General features: G+C 39.7%; 2 protein-coding genes and 1 long non-coding RNA gene across 6 annotated transcripts in view; 2 read left to right on the forward strand and 1 right to left on the reverse strand.

Moving 5' to 3' along the window:
* Window positions 1-2969, forward strand: part of LOC108255300 (E3 ubiquitin-protein ligase UBR2) — a 28858-nt gene extending 25889 nt beyond the window's left edge. For 3 of the 4 annotated variants that reach the window (XR_008394635.1, XR_008394637.1, XR_008394636.1), the window contains 3 exons: window positions 454-567; window positions 665-837; window positions 1150-2969. The gene's annotated coding sequence lies outside the window, so the exon portion shown is untranslated. Of the gene's footprint in view, window positions 1-3; window positions 73-453; window positions 568-664; window positions 838-1149 lie in introns of all 4 variants that reach the window. The other variant, XR_008394638.1, reaches the window with a different exon arrangement.
* Window positions 1-18001, reverse strand: part of LOC108261599 (NACHT, LRR and PYD domains-containing protein 3) — a 619868-nt gene that overhangs the window by 294340 nt on the left and 307527 nt on the right. The gene's annotated exons all lie outside the window — the stretch shown is intronic.
* LOC128630451 (uncharacterized) lies at window positions 15170-16814 on the forward strand. Its single transcript, XR_008394779.1, has 2 exons — window positions 15170-15246; window positions 15713-16814. It is a non-coding gene; the product is annotated as an uncharacterized LOC128630451 (long non-coding RNA).

The raw sequence follows: 18001 nt of genomic DNA on the forward strand, positions 1-18001 counted from the left end.
CAGGTGAAACCCAGGGCTCAAACCAAGAGAAGACATTCAGAGCTATTCATTCTTTAAAGTCAATTTAACAAGGTACACCAGGGCAGCGAGAAAAACCCAACAGTCACTCGTTCCAGTATTTTTGAACACTTAATGAATAGGGTGGCTTCAAAAAAAGCTGCCATGTTTTAATCTGTGTAACACGTCTAGATGTAAATATGAGGAAATGAAAGCTGAAATTCTGATCTATCGTCTCATATTCGTCTTTTATCTCAAACCCAAATGTCTTCAGTATACAGCAAAAGCAAGTGAATTGGCCTTGATGTTCCAATACTTTTGAAGAGGACTCTAATTGTAAGAATTAAATATAATTTCCGTACTGAACAAAAGACTGATTATCTGTTATTGTGCAGATCCACATTTAAGCATCTTACTATACACTGTTAAACCCAGTGTTTGTGTTCTTTCTTTCAGTTTCCTTCTGCTTCTGAGTTCAAAGAGCTTTTTCTCATCCCCATCCTGGATCGCCCCTACAGCTGCCTGTTTGGTACATTCCTCTACAGCAGTGAGCAGGAGAGAATGGAAAAGGTACGCTCCACGTACTGTTTGATTTTTCTGAATGGAAATGAATTTGTCTAAGTGTCTTATGACTTCTCTCTCTCTCTCTCTCCTCTTTTGTTTTTAGGAAGTACAGGGTAAAACGGTCACTGTGGTCCTACATTAAGTCAGCCAGAGGACTTCACTAACCCGTTCTATGTGGACTGTAAAAACCAGGTGCTGTATCCACTGGCCAGTCTCACACATCTGGATCTCTGGGTGGGTTATTATGTGCGCTGGAACCCACGCATGAGACCACAGGTGCTTATACTGCAAACCACACTCTATGAAATTATGGGGAAATGCTTAAAAATAGTGCTTCCAATATATACCAAAATACCCAGTTACTTGTATAACTGAACAGTGTCACTTCAGACACATGATGAATGTCACTTTTTATTACTAGATGTTTCTGGGTTTTAACACCAAGTTTGGTTTAAAAAAACAAAACCATTTCTATCAGCACAAAGCTAAAAAAACACATACATAAATAAATAGAAAGCGAATGTAATGATTTAGAAAATCGGTGTCCCAAAACGAAACTGATGTTTGTGTGCTTTGTTGATTATGTAGATGCCGCTCCATCAGAATTTGAGAGTTATTGTTTTTGCGTGGAGGAGCTCCAGAGAGAGGCCACGTCAAAAAGAACGTGGAGAACGTGGAGGAGCTCCAGAGAGAGGCCACGTCATCCTGCTCCATCTCCTCATCCTCAGAGCATACTTCTCCCTCCTCACATAGTGGCACACCACTTCACACTGCCGTCTAAATACACAAGCACACACACACACATACATTTAAGAGCACACACTGTCTTTACTCAATGAATACACTCTCAGGCACAAGTATGGATTGGATGAGTATGAAGCGGACACACACACACACACACACACACACACACACACACACACACATTCCTGTTTGTAATTTTTTTTTTTTAACTATAGAGAAGTAACCTAGTGTCACATTTTATAAATGCTTAATACTTAAAAATGGATCTTGGAATGATAGTCAGCATGTCTGCAGCATGAACTCACAGTATTTATAATCTAGTATTTGACCTGTAAATATGTAAAAAAGAGAAGTATTAATATATTTGTCCATACACGTCATGTTCATCTTTCCCTGTGGTCTCATTTGCTCCTCTGTGCCAACTCCCTTTCATCTTTTAACATTTCAATACAGTTTTTAGCTACTTGAAGGTTTTTGTTTGTTTTTCCCCCCAAAGTGAATCATCCATCTATTTTTGTATTTTATTAGTTACTTTCCATTTTATGTCCGCTCTGTCATCACACTGAAGCGTGATAGTTATGTCAGTATTATTCATTTCTCACAGACCTGCCTTTCACCTTGCTAATATATGGAAGCACTGAATAAATGGTCAATTTGTCATGTTTTTGTATGAAGGTGTTAAAATGTTGAGTTGTACGGCTTTCCTGCCTCGTGGACTTTTCACCGGTATCGTTTGAATAAATCAAACTGGTAATGAAAAGTGTCGTTACTGATAGGGAAGCAAAACCGAGACAAAGATCTGAATGTGAAAATCCATTGAATTTGGAAATGAAATTTCGACACCATTGAATTAATAGAATCCGTGTATCATATCATTCGTTCTTTTCATATTCAATTATCCAATTATCCGAAAATGGAAAAATGGCTTATTTTATTATTCATTTACAGATCCAAAACGAAACAGAGAGAAAAAAACAAACAAGTCGTTTTCCGTTCTTCCAATCTCACGCTCAAGTTAAAAATAAGCGATCAGAAAACGGGTCAAATGTCCAGGTTTCATTTGAACATTTTATTCATTTTTTTCGATTGACTATGACCCAGAAGTTACTGGTTTCTTCACGTGTTGTGCTGGATAAAGAGGTTTTTATTTTGGTTTATTTGTTTAGTTTTTTGCTGAAGAGCATGGGGAGATTCGTACTGTTTAAGGGAGCCAAATGTGTAACCCTCAGAGAAGACTGCAAAAATATTAACTGCAGTTAAACCAGTCAATAATCCTTTATAATCCTATAAACGTTTTTGTTTTTACGCTTTTACATTTTAGAAAATGGGCAAAATCAAGTTTAAAGAGAGGCTGTAATAAAAATACAGTTTTTGGAGTATCAGGGTCGGCGCAGTGGCTTTGTAGTTAGCTTCTTTGCTTCACACCCCCAGGTTGTACTCTGGTTTCCTCCCCTAGTCCAAAGACATGCGTTGTAAATTGTCCGTAGTGTGTGAACAGGTGTATGATGGGCTTACACCTCGTCCACGGTGGCCCCTGTCTTGTGCCCCGAGTCCCCTGAGATAGACTCCAGGGTGACCCTGTGTAAGATCGATGGAATATCTGATTTAATGAACACTGAAAAACTTTTCATTTCTTTATTTGAAAGCATGTAACATCAGCATGACGTATGGGGTTCACCGAAACAGGAATATTGAAGACTCGAATAACCGGCTCTTTTTCCAGTCTGTGTAGCCTCCCATTGCTGGGTGACACGGGTGGAATCCAATGAGGTTTTCTACTGTTCTCAAAGTTTGGCATGCTGTGCATCCTGAGATGCTTTTCTGCTCACCATGTATGTAAAGAGAGGTGATTTGACGTTACCATGGCCGTCCTATTAACTGGACCCAGTCTGGCCATTCTCCTTTTGTCAACAAGGTGTTTCCACCCCGAGAACTGCCACTTACCGGATGTTTTTCACACAAGTATGTTTGTGTGGAAATCCTAGTAGAGCCGCAGTTTCTGGAATACTCAAACCAGACCATTTAGAATCTACAACCATGCCACGGATAAAATCACTGGATTACATTCTGGTGTTTGATGTGAATATTGACTGAAGCTCTTCATCTGATCCTGCTTGATGTTGTACATTGTGGTGTTGCTATATGATTGGCTGATTGGATAATTGTATGAATGAGCACATGTACAAGTGATCAGTGAGCACATCTATCTACCATAGAGGTATTTTGGGGCAATACTTGACCATGTACCTGGCTTTGTTAGATTTGTGGCCAAGTTAAAGAAGCTTTTGACATCCCAATGGAAAAAAATAAAACAAAGACAAATTCACTTTCAGTCTTTTTTTTTTTTGTTTAGTTTTTTTCCCCCTTAATGTTAATCTCTTTCTACAGAACCCGTCCAAACTTCATATGTCAATGTAGTAAGCAAGATAAACTGTCTACAGATAAAGAATCTAAGCATGCATCTGTTTTCACCCTTATAGAAAAAGTTTTGCAGTTCCTATCTGAAAGACACCAAGAACCCAGATGTCCTTAGAAACTAAATGTAACCTCCAACTCGTGGCCTTTTCAGTAACTCGATTCCCAGACGTCGCCACACTGATCACAGTGCATCCTTCAAATCCACCGTGCAGAGGAAATGGACCAGTCGATTTAAACGGATTGTTGAAAATGTACGTTGTTCAAGGCATTTGTGGATTTGAAATTTCGCTGCAAACCGAGTCTGAACAGTCGCCAGAATCTGAGGCAAAAACACACGAAGGAACGAGATCACGTCGTCATTGCCTCGTCTCTGGTGTTCTACATTTTTGACAAAAGTAACACCAGAGATGCTGCGTTAAAGTGGTCAAGAAAATTACACCAGAGTAAAAAAATCCCATTGGGTTAGATTATAAACATCGACTGAAACTCTCGATAGGACGTGACATTGTTGGAGAGTTGCATACGAGCGGACATTCAACAATATTTAGTAGAAGCCTTGTGGATGTTTTCGTCTGTGTTCGTCTGTAATATACTGGACTGTCCTACCAAGAGTTCGTCCACATACACATTCAACTGAAGCTCATACAGTCGGCATACTGAACTCTCCTTTTTGCCATAGTGCGGCCGCTTAACAGGATAAGGCCTCAGAAGTCAAGCACCAGCAGCTTGTGGCTAAAAAGCTGCAGCAGAATTGAGCTCGGCTAGGAGGTGATGGGTGACGGAAAAAAGCCGGGGAACCTCGGAAAGGAAAACAGGGCTGTGTTCCAAATCTTTTATCGCCTCCTCTTCAAACTCCAAAAACCTCTGGGCCCTACAGCTAAATCCAGAGCTGAGGAAAACAACCGTTCAACTAAGAAGGACTTCTCAAACACAATGTTTGAGCGAAGGGAGGAAATGATCAAACACAGATCAATTGGAACACAGCCCATACAGCAGAACCGTAAAAAGGTGCCATAGAGTGTAAATGATTCAAAAAGACACAAATCTGAGCCCAAACACTTCATATGACCATTGATATGACTGCTAACGAAATCTATTGTACTGTAGCTACACTGCTACAAGTGTACATAAAGATACACCGATACAACCAGTTGAACATGAATAACACGCAAAGCACATTTCACAAGCACGATATCTTTCAAAAATGTCCAAAAGCACAAATTCCCTGATAAAGGAAAAAGACATGTTTGTGCTAACATGTAAGACTCGAGTTTCCACATCTTCCAAACAAGTACACTTGAGCGTCTTCCTTACTGTAAGCTCGCCTCTGAAAATCTGCTACCACTGTTGTACCAGTAAACACACACACAGACAGAGCAAGTTAGCAAAGATTGGTCAACAAGGTTTCTTCAACACAACCACCTTTTGATACACGTACGCTCACTTCATATTGTCAGTCCTTTTTTAAAAGTGAATTAAACCATGAGCAGCTATCTTCTCAAAAGTCCGGTCAATTTCAGAGCACAAAAAAACTGCCTATATACACAACAATTCAGTCCCACGGCTCTGAAAGAAATGCAGAGCACAAATGTACAAATCACTGTGATTTCTATTTTTCTTACATGTGAAAAGGATGCTTGTAAAAAGATGATAAATCTTCACTGGGAATTACTTTAAGGTCATCAACAATTAATTTATAAATCAGGGGAGCCTGGCTCTGGTCCTGAATTCCTGTGATCATGCACAGTGTGATGATTTCTCATCTAACACTCCTACCTAATGACCCGAGGACTTAAATCGGGTGTGATTCAGGAAAATCCCCAAACTGTACTGGACTGTAGTCTTACAGGACCACAGTAAGGCTTCCCCGCTCTAAAGCGTTTCCTATAGAAATGTTTATTTGAACATGATGTGGATAATCTAATCACAGACTCTGGATTAACGGTGCATACAGCGATGCTTTCACACAAAAGTGTGATGGACACTAAAAAGCAGCACTAATGCATGAATAGTTTGTCTCAGAGTTTGTACTTTCAATTAGAAACACATTAAACCTCTGCACAGTTTCCAACTTCATATGAATAATATTGTAAACAGTCATATTAGTGAGAATGAGGACAAACAGTTAAATATTCACAGAAAGTTTGACTTAGTCACAAAACAGATGTCCCTCCCCTCCCCCCACTGAGAGCATGTATGCGTTGAGCAGTGCTCCCTCTTCAGGCTGGGAGATGTATCACAGGTTACACCACATTGTCTTCTGTGGGCGGCTCAGCACTGGGGGGCTGGAGGAGAGTTTGTTGAACTGTAAAATGACATTTTCACTTAGGGGTGTACTCACTTTTGTTGCCAACGGTTTAGACAGTAATGGCTGTGTGTTGAGTTATTTTGAGGGGACAGCAAATTTACACTGTTCCACAAGCTGTACACTCACTACTTTACATTGTAGCAAAGTGTCATTTCTTCAGTGCTGTCACATGAAAAGCTGTCATCAAATAGTACCATAGCAGGCTGAGAGTTTCACATCAACAAAGGTCAAGCGTGCTCATTAGAATATCAGCCTGGAAAGTTTTCAAATCGGTCTTATCAGTGTTTTTTTGCTCGCTCATTCACACTTTGCACTATGGTTACGATAACAGTCTATCCTTCTGCCCAACATGGAGAAAACTGGCCACGTCAGCCATTTTGACAGCCTGTGGTGTTGTCTGGTTAAAAATGTGTGTAAGTTTATATTCTAGATTATATTTGTAGTACATCTCCTTGCACATGCACTTTTTCCCCTTAATAGTACAGGGACATACTTGTGCATGAAAAGCAGATAGAACAGTATAATCAAAAAGTGTGCGAATAAGGGGAAAAAAGTAGAGTACTCGTGACCCCGCCCTCCTTTAAGCCAACCAATGAAAGCAAAGCTCGTTATCAAACAAAATCAAGGTCTACAAAATAACCTGTTGGGAGAACACCACATATAAACACTACACCTTAAAGTGATTAACATCCTATATAAGGTTTGCATAATTATTAGCTTCTCCAATTCAGGAAAATGGGTCAAAAAAAAAAAGGTCAGAAATTGTAAAATACCTATCAGAGGGCTGCAGCACACTGACGATCCCAAAATTATTGAGGTGTGACCCACCAACAAAAATGCTTGTCATTATATGCTGTATCTGCACACTTGCAGTGTAAATTCTGTTGTTTATTATAATGGAAGTGATGTGTTAGTAACGAGGCCGCGTTGCGATCACGCGTGGTGTAGACGCGCTGATACAGAGTGTAGCGTGAGTAAGATCTGTAATGTCTAATTCAAACACAAAATTTTATATTATTTATTTTATAGTATTTATGCATTATTTTCATGGCTGCACAAAAAGCACTGAATTAAACTACAGTCCTAATTAATAATATACATTCTGGTGTGTGTGTGTGTGTGTGTGTGTGTGTGTATTGGGTTCTTTTCTGCTTTGGACAAACACTTGTGTAAACTTGTAGTCTGAAGTAAAACCCAGTTTGTGAATTTTATTTAAAATAAAAAGAAATGGTACTGAAAGTTTGCCCCGCCTGATCTGATTAATCAAAAAAATAATCGGCCAACTAATCGATTATGAAAATAATGGTTAGTTGCAGCCCTAATAATTATTAATGAATGAATCATCCCCACTCCTTCCTCCAAGTGGATTTACCATATATTGTGTATGAGTATGGTTCATGTAGACCAGTTTACCTCACAGCTCCATGTTCCCTGATTCGATCCTGAGCTCAGGATACTGTTTATGTGGAACTGCAGTTTCTCCCTGCGTCTGTGCAGGATTCCTCCAGGTTTTCTCCCACCACACAGACCTACTGGTTGGTGGATCTCCTATGCTATCTTGCCCCAGGGTGTGAATGAGTCTGTGATTCTGTGTCTGTGTGTGTCCGTGGTCTCCTGTGATGGACTGATGTAAGATATATTCTTGCCTCCTGCCCATTAATCCTGGATAAACTCTGGATCCTCCTCGACCCTGAGCAGGATGAAGTGGTTACTGATGATAGATAAATGAGTAAAGTTGACAAATCGCATCTGCTTTTTACTTGTATCTACCCTATGGGTCAATATCGTACACTCATATAATTGTCAGATTATTAGAAATCCATGGCTTCAATATGTGAAGGGGAAAATATTGTTAATATAAAATGATATCTAATTCCTTTAATGCAAATAGGTTGAGTACAAAGCCACCTACTAAGCCACTGCAGTGGAACTGCATGATAGAAGTAACAACTTCATTCATGTCATGTTCTGTGAAGGGATTACTACACACCTTTGTAAGATATATTCAGTTTCTTGTCTATTTATGACATGGAACAGCCTTCATTTCTCAAAACAACAATAGACTGATGAGTTTCTGAAGAAAGCTCTTTCTTTCTGGCCATTTTGTGACTGTAATCAAACCCACAAATGCTGATGCTCCAGGTTCTCAAGTAGCCCAAAGAAGACCAGTTGTATGGCTTTCTTAAACAGCACAACGGTTTTCAGCTGTGCTAACATCATTGCACAAGGGTTTTCTAATGATGAATGAACTTTTTACCATGATAATGTCAGATTAGCTAACACAATGTGCCACAGGAACACAGGAGTTGCTGGTTGGTGAAAATGGGCCTTTCCATGCCTACGTAGATATTCCCTTAAAAATCCAGCTATAATAATGACTGTATTTCTGATCAATGTTATTTTAAAAATTGTGATTTTCATTCAAAAGCAAGGCAATTTCTGAGTGACTCCAAACTTTTGAACTGAGTGTTGATAAGATGATAAAGTTAATAGTAATTCTCTCATGGTGGTGTTCTAGTTATAATATCAGTACAAGCCACTGTATAAGGTGTGCTACTGTAACAAAAGAGGCAGAAAATTAGTTTGGTTTGGAAATTACCAGAGGGTTTGATCATTCTAGACAGCATGGCTCAGGTTAATTGTCAGTCATAAAATACAATAAGTGGAGAGGAAAAGTAAAAGGATATAATGGCTGCATGGTTAAATGATGCACTGATGGATTTTCTGTGCATTACAGTGTGTGTTTTTATGAAACATTGTAAGAAGCAGTGGAATAAGGTGGACTGAGAAATATAGAACATTACTTAATAGGCCTAATACTGAATATACAAGGAGTTTTATTTAGTGTACATACATTTTAAGAATTCATGCTGGATTTATTTTCTAATTTATTTTACTTTTTTTATTCTATGGTATGCTGGTATGGCAAGAAATAAAATATAAATGCTACTTACATTTTAATGGCGTTTTCTAACTCTGTGTGTGTGTGTGATTTAACATAATCTGTTTACAGTGAATTCTATAAAAGATTGGGTATGAATGTGGATTTAAAAATAAACAGCTTTAATCTCTATGGTTACGTGAACACAGTACACTAAGTAAAAATCTCTGCAAACGGGTGGACTGAAAAAAAACTGAAGACACCTGAGTGTGTTTTTGGATGAGACTAGAGGCTTTTTTCTTGAAACCCTTCCAAACATCTTGTGGTGATGTAGATGACTTCAGATTGTAGTTTTGGAGGCTTTCTGACCCCAAGACACGACTAACTTCTGCAGTTCTCCAGCTGTGATCCTTGGAGATGTTTTATCCACTCGAACCGTCCTCTTCAGTGTGTTGAGACGATATAGACACGCGTCCAATTCCAGGTGGATTCATAACATTTCCAGTTGACTGGAACTTCTTAATTATTGTCCTGATGATGAAAATGAGCATTTTCGATGCTTGTGCTATTTTCTTATAGACACTTCCCATTTTGTGAAGCTCAACAACCTTTTACTGCACTTCACAGCTACAGTGGTGCTTGAAAGTTTGTGAACCCTTTAGAGTTTTCTATATTTCTATGTAAATATACACAGGATTTTCAGACAAGTCCTAAAACTACACAAAGAACCCATTTAAACAAATGAGACAAATATTATACTTGGTCATTTATTTATTGCAGAAAAGGTTCCAGTATTACATGTCTGTGAGTGGCAAAAGTATGTGAATCTTTGCAGATGGGCAGCAATGTTCTTTTTGGAGAACAGTTGCTTTGTGCTTGTAACATGCTTCCTGCCATGCACACCATTGTTGTTCAGTGTTCTCCTGAATGCTGACTCATGAACATTACAATTAGTCAGTGTGAGTGTAATATTCTTGGAGGCAGCTCACATATGAGAGACAGACTTGACTTGGTTTTTTATTATTTTTTCAGACTCTGAACACATGAACAAGCAGCTGGTATCACACTGACAGCTCTGCTTCTTTATTGCAGACTCTGATGTAGTGTTAGACATGTGACTGTAGACCGCCCTCCACAGGTCAAACTAAACATAACACTTGCATTCACTACAATTCATCCCTCATATAACTAGTCCAAAATTAGATAAAATTTATCCATACCAGTAGTAGTACTTGTATCAGAATATCACAATTTTCTAAAACACATATCTACACATGAATTTCTTTTTTCTTTTTTTTTCTTTCTTTTTTTTTTTTTTTTTTTACATGAATCTCTCACAGAACTGAGCTAGGGACTTTGGTTAGACTTCCTCCATCCCAGTGAGTTCCCGGGCGCATTCTTGTCCTGCAGTTGGGGAACTCACCACTACATGAATTATAATCTTTCAGATAGCTTGGAGATTTAGTACGTGTAGACCTTCTCAACTCAGGTTTTTCCATCCCAAGGAAAGTTTCTGACGCAGCCACTTCAGAAGTTCCTCCCAGTTTTTGTTTGTGACTTTCCTCAGAGAATGAGGAACCTGAGTCTTTTGTAGAAGGCACTGGAATGTCAACATCTGGCCGTGAAGTGTCTAACAACTCTGGTGCTGGTGCTACGGATGTTGCATTGTGCCTGTCTCTCACCTGATCAATATGTCAGTGCACTACTTGCCCACTTCCCAATGCTACTGTGCACCATACAGGACCAGTCTTTTTCTGAACTGTTCCTGGAATAAAAGTAGGTCCAGAGCTGAAGTTCCTGGTATACACTGGGTCACCCACCACAAGATATCTTTCCTTTGCATGTTGGTCATGGTACCATTTTTGTCTCAATTGCTTGTTATGCACTTGACATTTCAAATCAGGATGAATGAGACCCTGTGTAGACCAGTTTCCTTCCACACAGCAGTTTAGCGGCTGATTTGCCAGTGGTCGACTGTGGCGTTGTTCGTTAACTGAACAACACTCTGGCTAGCTTTTTCAACGGACTGTCCAGCACTCTCTTTCATCTTGGTTTTGAGTGTTTGAACGGCCCTTCCAGCCGGACCACTGGAAGATGCATGGTAGGGTGCTGTGCTTGTGTTTGATTCCGTTTCTTTCCATAAACTCTTGGAATTCAGCACTGGTAAAAAAAAAAACAAAAAAAAAACAAAGAAACTGCTATAGTCTGACACCACTACTTCTGGTATCCTGTGTTGGCTAAAGGATTGTCTTAAATACTGAATGGTAACTGTGGATGTAGACTTGTTTAACAGATAAGCCTCTATCCATTTTGAGAATGCCTCTACCACAATCAAGAACATTCTACCCATCCACGGTGCACCGTAATCAATGTGAATCCTTCTCCACGGTTGCTCTGGCAACTCACACGCATGCAGTGGCACGTTTGCCGGAGCGTTTCTGTTTTCCTGACAGACTGCACACGATTTGACCAATGCTTCCACCTCTGCATCCAAGTGTGGCAACCACATATAGCTACGCACCAGGCCTTTCATCCTGGTAATTCCCGGATGGGTTTGGTGTAGATGTCTTAGAAGAGCCTCACGCCACGGAGGTGGAATCACTACGCGAGTCCCCCATAACACAAAGCCTCCCTGTATGCAGAGTTCATCCTATTTCCTTACATATGACTGAAAAGCTGGGTCCTCCAACTTCTTGGGCCAAGCTCTTGGGACATATTCCCTCACTCTTGCCCAAACAGCATCTTTGTCTGTCCATTTCCTCACTTGTTCTGCTTTTACTAGGGGCACATCATTTTCTTCCAGTAGAAGCACTCTCTCTTCCTCTGCTGGAGTCTCCACTCCGTTTTTCCATCAATGGCAGCCTGCTCAACGCATCTGCATTTTGGTGCTCTTTTCCAGCCCTGTACATAATGGTGTTCTCGCATCCACACAGTGTGACTTCTCACCTCCTATATACAGTATCAAACAAAAGTGAGTACACCCCTCACATTTTTGTAAATATTTGATTATATCTTTTCATGTGACACACTGAAGAAATGACACTTTGCTACAATGTAAAGTAGTGAGTGTACAGCTTGTGTAACAGTGTAAATTTGCTGTCCCCTCAAAATAACTCAACACACGGCCATTAATGTCTAAACCGCTGGCAACAAAAGTGAGTACACCCCTAAGTGAAAATGTCCAAATTGGGCCCAAAGTGTCAATATTTTGTGTGGCCACCATTATTTTCCAGCACTGCCTTAACCCACTTGGGCATGGAGTTCACCAGAGCTTCACAGGTTGCCACTGGAGTCCTCTTCCACTCCTCCATGATGACATCACGGAGCTGGTGGATGTTAGAGACCTTGTGCTCCTCCACCTTCCATTTGAGGATGCCCCACAGATGCTCAATAGGGTTTAGGTCTGGAGACATGCTTGGCCAGTCCATCACCTTCACCCTCAGATTCTTTAGCAAGGTAGTGGTCGTCTTGGAGGTGCGTTTGGGGTCATGCTGGGATACATGCTGGGACATGCTCTGCTTCAGTATGTCACAGTACATGTTGGCATTCATGGTTCCCTCAATGAACTGTTGCTCCCCAGTGCCGGCAGCATGTATGCAGCCCCAGACCATGACACTCCCACCACCATGCTTGACTGTAGGCAAGAGACACTTGTCTTTGTACTCCTCACCTGGTTGCCCCACACACGCTTGACACCATCTGAACCAAGTAAGTTTATCTTGGTCTCATCAGACCACAGGACATGGTTCCAGTAATCCATGTCCTTAGTCTGCTTGTCTTCAGCAAACTGTTTGCGGGCTTTCTTGTGCATCATCATCCTTCTGGGACGACAGCAATGCAGACCAGTTTGATGCAGTGTGCGGCGTATGGTCTAAGCACTGACAAGGTGACCCCCCACCCCTTCAACCTCTGCAGCAATGCTGGCAGCACTCATACATCTATTTCCCAAAGACAACCTCTGGATATGATGCTGAGCACGTGCACTCAACTTCTTTGGTGGACCATGGCGCGGCCTGTTCCGAGTGGAACCTGTCCTGTTAAACCTCTGTATGGTCTTGGCCACCGTGCTGCAGCTCAGTGTCAGGTTCTTGGCAATCTTCTTATAGCCTAAGCCATCTTTATGTAGAGCAACAATTCTTTTTTTCAGATCCTCAGAGTGTTATTTGCCATGAGGTGCCATGTTGAACTTCCAGTGACCAGTATGAGGGAGTGTGAGAGTGCTGACACCAACTAACAAGTCACATAACACCGGGGATGGAAAATGGCTAATTGGGCCCAATGTGGACATTTTCTCTTAAGGGTGTACTCACTTTTGTTGCCAGGAGTTTAGGCATTAATGGCTGTGTGTTGAGTTATTTTGAGGGGACAGCAAATTTATACTGTTACACAAGCTGTACACTCACTACTTTACATTGTAGCAAAGTGTCATTTCTTCAGTGTTGTCACATGAAAAGACATGATCAAATATTTACAAAAATGTGAGGGGTGCATTACTTTTGTGAGATACTGTATTTCTCATGGATTCATAGGGGTGCCAATAATTGTTGTGCACCCATGTAACATTTTTTTTAAATAAACCTGTTTGCAATTGTTTATCCATGAGAGCATAGTATTTTTATGAATTTTTTGAACAAAAGGTTTTGTTCTTTGCTCATATTTACCAAGAGTGCCAATATTAGTTGAGGACACTGTACATGTTGTCACTATTGGGTGGAAACCTCATATGACACACTGTTACTTTTCAGGAAATAAAAACCTGTATTTTGTGCAGTGTACTGTTACAGTTGGTATTGTGGCTGTACATTAAAAAATGTTACTTTAAATGACATTAATGTTAGATTAAAAAAGCCTTTACAGACTTGGTGTTTACTGATGAAAGAAAACGCTGTATTTATTCAAAGCAACCAGTTCTTTATGTACCTTCAAGATCACTGTTTATGTTCAGCTCTGCTGTGTGGCACATCAATCCTTCAACATGTAGGTGGGGTGGAGTTATGAGGCTTTACCAAAAGTTTTAGAGATTGAGATTTAGTCACAAACACTTTTTAATACTTTTCATTGGTTAAATATTTGTGAAACCCACAGATAAATGTAAAGGGTGACCAATAGCATTGTTTTATAAAGAACTTAAAGAAGGAAAAATGACCCAATCTGGAGATTCTAGGTTTCCATGTGACAGTGACATTATACAGATGGGTGAGAAATTAAAGGGAAAATTAACAGTGTCTTAATAAACAGTGTTAAGGCACCATGTGTTCCCAGAACAGCTTCAATGTGCCTTGACATTGATTCTAGAAGTCTCTGGAATTGTACTGCTGGAATGGTACACTATTGTTCCAAAAGATCATCATTTGCTGTCTTGATAATGATTAAGACCTCACATAGACATAACACATTGGTCTAAAATCTCCCATAGATGTTCAACTGGGTTGAGATCAGGTTAGGCCATGACATATCATGACATATCACATCATTAACCGTTCATTGACCCCTTGTGCCCTATGGATGGTGCATTGTCTGTTTGTAACAGGATAGAAATGCTTCATCATAGGAAAAAAGGTGATCACTCAAAACCAGTTTATATTGATTTGCAATGACCATTTCCTTTAAGGGGATAAGTGGACCCAAACCATGACAGAAAAATGCCCTCACCCCTAACTCCTTTCTTAAGGGTGTTCCTTTGCCACCTATCTGTACATCAATTATGAAAAACATGGCTTCATTTTTATTCAATAGATATTTATAAATTAATGTGTAAAACTAAATCCAGTGACTGTCCTAAACGTCTGGGGACCTTATGCAAAACTTTATGAAGGGGCCCCTGTCACTGTGCTCATATAATAATTTTATTGATTTATTTTTACAAATTGCACAAGATCTGGTCTGTTAGTCACACCAGTTCATGTGTGTGTGCATAAGGTTGTATGTATGAGTTGACACCAAGTTGATTGACAGCAGTGGTTCTTGAGGCACAGTTGTTCAAAATAAGGAGATCTACAATTTGATATAAAGAATTTGTGTTTGTGGGAAACATCACATGATATAAAATCCACACACAAAACAAAATGTGATGGTGCCTCCCAGTGACCGTTTGGGTTCAAATTGAGCACAGACCTCTGGGGTCAAGAGTCAAACCGGTCCACTGAGTTTTGTTACGACTGGCCTCTCTAAACCTTGTCTAATCACTGATTATATTAATCTATCATAAATAGATTTATTTATTATAAATATAGAAATTTGCCCCGCTGCTTTGTTTACAGGTGCAGAGAGAACCGTGTGTTTGAAATTCAGCTTGGACCTCGTACACACATTGCTGAAGTCTGATACGCTACAGGTTTGTTACCACAGGAATAAGATGCTTTATAAAATAAATCTATATATGTATGAGTTTTTATTTTAATTCTTTTATAGATTCATCTTTAGTGTTTTGTTTATAAACAAATTTTACAATGATGTCTTTCCTTCCCATCGCTATTGACCAAACTGTTTTTCCACTTATCTTGGTTAAGCCTTAAAGTCATGTCATTTCCATGAATACAGGTTTGTCTTAGTTTTATTCTGCGCTTTAATATAACTGGTCGCTGCTTTGTTTTTTCTTTTGCAGTCCTGTTGCATTTACAGAGAGGCTCTTTTGTTGACTAACAACTATTACAAAAATATTAGGCATTATTTTATATTTTCTATAGTGTATATATTTAATACAGCATAAATGACTCTACTTACTTTATGATCTATTGAATGCACCTGTTTGTGGATTGTTTCCTGTGTGTGTGTGTGTGTGTGTGTGTGTGTGTGTGTAGGAGGAGCTACAGACGAGGGGAGAGAGCTTCACCTCGAAGCTGCAGTATCAGCGGTCAGCCACAGAGAACGTGTTCATGACTTTTCAGCTGGACTGCCCCAAGCTGCTGAAGCTCACGGGACTGCCCGGCCATCTCATCGTGTCTCTGTTTGAGCACAGCTCAGTGGTGGAGCACGTGAAGAGTCCTGCTGGACAGACCTCCCCTGGTGAGAGTAAATCTGACCATGCAGACCCTAAGCACCAATACTCAAGCAATCATGCACCATTTTGATTGCAACGTGAATATTTATTAGGATGTACAATAGCCTCTTTTTTTAATGGTTGTACTCATGAAAGTGTGGACTCATGAAAGGTTAGGGTTGATGTACTGATGTTGCTGATCATTTAGAATCATGATGGGCCTAAATGTCAGCAAGCGAGGCACGGTTCTGGAAAGTCTGGAGAAAGTACGGAATTTTTTTTCATGGTGTAGATCAAGATGTGAATTTTTTGCTGTCAAACTCGGAGCACCGAAGCTTTACTTTTCCTTATTGTCTGTTCAAATGCAGCCTCCGTAAGTAATGTAAGAATCGAATAATTGCTCAAGCCCCCCAAAAAAGTTTCCTATTTCATTGAGAACCATGCAGCCCTTGGTAGAGCTCGACTGCGTCCCTTGCAGGAGCGGCTGAGAACTGTCGGATGTCATTATGCAGCACGAGAGTGACCTCTAGAGGCGAAATAAAAACTCATTCTTGTTATTTGAAGTGTTTTTTAATTCATTTTGGACATCTCTATTTTTATTTGTTATTTGGAGTGTGAAGGGAAATTCTCTTATCATGTACTCTTATATTATGAACTGCTATCAAATACCTATGATGAATGTATTCGTTTAATTACCTTGTATTCATTTAATAACCTCTTTAAATAAGCTGATCAACTGCTATCCTTGGTTATATTATGTATTTCCATGTCAACATGACACAGGACATATTTTGTATTATGACCATGTGCTGTGTGTTTTGTTTGAATCTGTCTGACACCTGGACCAGTAGAAACGCACTGCTTCTTATCAATGTGTATAAATACTTTTGTTTTGCATGAAATAAACCAGAAGTCTCTGTGAACATCCGTGTGTGTGTGTGTGTGTGTGTGTGTGTGTGTGTGTGTGTGTTCATTTGGACTCTCCAGGTCTGAACTCTGCGGTAAACCACACTTTCTAGCTCATAGCAGCACAGAACTAAAAGTTAATAGAAGTAATGGTAGAACAGGCTGATAGGGCTGATGGAGATCTGAAGACATAAATATGAGATTCCTGAGACACTTGGAAATCTAACAGAGTGCTACATTAAATTAACGTTTATTAATAGTTAATATATTATATTTCATTTTAAAAAGTGCAGTACATTTTCATGGTTCAGTCAGTACTTTATTTTTGTAATAAAGTTCAGGAATATTTTACTTTGAGTGTTTTCATTCAGTATCAGTTTTACAAAACTTCTGCCCGACTTGGTTACTGGTATCAGTAAAATCCACTATCGGTCGACCCCTAGCCCTAGGGTGCATAACAAAAGGCTGCTTTAAACAGTTTTTAACAACAGCATTTACTCATCACATCTTTTCTGTGGCACTTTCGTTTGCCTGACCAGACATTCACGCAGTGGCTAAAGAGATCGAATCCTTTAACGGTGTAGACCTTCTCAATATCAGTAATATCCTTCTAGAGAAGTGGCTTTGAACACCAGGGCAGACAAATGGCAAGGTAAGAGGTTTTCAAACACACGCAGTTACTTTAAATGTTGGCTGAAGACTGAGGAATAATTCTCAAAGCATCTTATCAAACAAAGCAACTAAATCTTTAAAACCCCCATAAAGGCACAGATTATTGAGCGATTATTAGTACCAGTGTTTGTCACTACAGGACCTCCAGTACCAGGACTCTGTGACTGATCTTACTGAGGATCCTGATCTCATGAGGTGAACTAAAAACTCGTCCATTATACTTCACAGCTCTTTTTCCCATCAGAGTAAAGTGTTTTATATGCACATTTCTTTTCTTCTGTTTTTCAGAGTGGTGTATTTGCTGCAGATGCACTCCATGGATATGAGGCACGTCTGCTCAATCCCATCCTCAGTGCAGAGACAAATGTAAATTATATAGCTGTAGCTTCAGCATGTATATGATTTCTTCCAATTTTATACAGTATTAGTATAATTTAAAGGGCCAGTGGGTAAAATCAAAGCTCTAAAGTTTACATGTACAGTAACACTGTAATTATTACCCTACCTTCCCTCCAAGCCCATATACATGTAT

Source organism: Ictalurus punctatus, unplaced genomic scaffold (genome assembly GCF_001660625.3).
Source record: "Ictalurus punctatus breed USDA103 unplaced genomic scaffold, Coco_2.0 Super-Scaffold_100056, whole genome shotgun sequence".
Lineage (NCBI taxonomy): Eukaryota > Metazoa > Chordata > Actinopteri > Siluriformes > Ictaluridae > Ictalurus > Ictalurus punctatus.